The 2142-nt window shown below is 40.1% G+C and overlaps 1 pseudogene; it reads right to left on the bottom strand.

Moving 5' to 3' along the window:
* Positions 1-613: 613 nt before the first annotated feature.
* Positions 614-1527, bottom strand: LOC132169733 (protein SOSEKI 2-like; annotated as a pseudogene).
* Between the last annotated feature and the right edge of the window lie 615 nt (positions 1528-2142).

Raw genomic sequence — 2142 nt, 5'->3', positions numbered from 1 at the left:
TTTGCCACGTCAGAAACTTACCTGTTTTTTGTAGTGATATATTGGGATTGTTACAGTTGAACCATGTGAAGGAGAGAGAATGTCCTTTTATGATTATAATAAAATATATAAATTGCTACAATTAGGTTCAACTATAGCAATCCGAATGTATAAGGAAGATATAGAGAAGCTGCAGTAGATGAGATTTTTCCTATATGTAGGGAAGGGAAGCAGCTTTAGGGTAGTTGCTGGGAATGCTAATTAAAGCATTCACAACGGCTTCCTTCTCATTTTCCTTAAATTTAGGGAACAAAGCTACATTTTGCTTCTCTATTCAAATATACTCTATAATAGCTTCCTTTTATATTTCTCTATAACATTAAAATATTATTTTTGGAGTTAATTACACTTTACCCTCAAAGTTTGAGCCGATTTTTGATTCGACCCTAATGTTTCAATTTTTACAATACATCCTACCAAAGTTTAAAATTTTTTCAATTCGACCTATCTGTTTGTCGCAACCGTCTTCTCTGACGGAAATGTGACCATATGACTCGCACGTAATCACTCATGCTAATGCCTTTCCCAAATGCGTTTCCACACCCGCGGACCTGCATACACGGAAATCATAACCCTAAGTCCACGTCTTCCTCCCATATTTGATTGGCTTGGGTTGTTGGACCCGTTGATAAACCCCCGGCACAAGAGTGCAGTAAAACGTAGTGTCTTCAAGTTCGTCGATGGATACCCCTCTGGAGCAGCGAGACTGGGGTGTGGTGGAGCTGGTATAGCTTGTTTTATCTCCATCTTCGAATTCTTCCCCTTCTTCGTATTCTTCAAATTCTTGGTCTAGTGGTTTTCGCTTCGAGTGATAATTTGGTTCTCGAATTTGCTGAATTTCTTGCATGTTTGCTAATTTGAAGCTGCTGGAATCTCTTTGCATAATAATGGCACAAAAACATCAAACAATCAGCTAATATAATAGGGCCACGCCTGAAATAAAAGTCTAAACTTTACCAGAGTAGCCTTCGACAATTTCAGAGCCCTTAACCACAAATTCAGCTCCTTCTGCTGGGTAGATAATGTCATTCTCTGCAAATCATTCCACACATTCCCGCTCTTATAGCTCTTTAAATAAGCAAACCTTTTAGCTGAACTATAAACTACAAAGAAAGAACATTCACAAAGAGATAATATAAAATGTGTACCTTTTGCAAGACCAGGAATAAAGGGAGGGCATGCCTTTGCCTCTGAGCACCGTAAGCCGTCCCATTACATCTATTTCACAAGAAAAACATAACGGTAACAAAAAGGGTAATGACAGATAACTAAAACAGAGCAGTCAATAATTTTGTTTTACCTCTTAAACGGAGAGGCTGATTGGGTAAATGGGTGACTTCCATGTAATGGGGATGCTCGAGATGGCCATTTCTTGAGAGGTAGTAAACAACTTAAGACTTTTTTGAATGGTTTGACCCTTTGCTGCTGCATGTAAACTTTGACCCTGTCTGGACTTGTTTCTCTGGCTCTTCTGGATCAAACGTCCATATTCTTCTTCTCCTTCTTGGTGGGTCTCGTTGTTTACTGCCCATAATGCAACAAATACAAATAACACCATTGTGCCAACCCTCAGGAGCTTTGGGAGTAGCTCAGGCGGAAGATTTAAACTCCGAATCCTCAAAAACTGTAAAATTAGGACCCGACCCAATACCCCAATCCTCGATATCCATCTTATACTGGTCAGCCCAATTCTCTAACTTATTCCACAATACAGATTCACTCAAACGTTTTGACTTGAATTCCTCCCTTCCACCATTTTCAACTCTATCAACAACACCACCATGGTCCGAGTCACGCTCTTTTGCACCACCGAAATTCAAATCATCTTTAATGCCGCTATCATCTAAACCAAGATTCGGTTTTTGGAAATCAGAGCTGGGTTTGTAAGCAATGGGATTGTTATGCACCTGTTGATAATCAATGAGCTTCTTCCTCTGCGAGTTCCGGCGAGTCGTGGGTCGACCAAAATTTGCAAGCACCCGGAAATTTCTGCTGCTACGTGATGGTAAATAGATTGGAAATGACGGGTTCTTGTAGAAATTCGAGCTGGAGATGTTGTACCTAAATGGGGTTCTCTTTCTCCAAGCTTAATCGGGAATTTGG

Source organism: Corylus avellana, chromosome ca2 (genome assembly GCF_901000735.1).
Source record: "Corylus avellana chromosome ca2, CavTom2PMs-1.0".
NCBI classification, from domain to species: domain Eukaryota; kingdom Viridiplantae; phylum Streptophyta; class Magnoliopsida; order Fagales; family Betulaceae; genus Corylus; species Corylus avellana.
The sequence above is the reverse complement of the archived record's forward strand: the minus strand, read 5'-3'. Positions and strand labels throughout refer to the sequence as shown.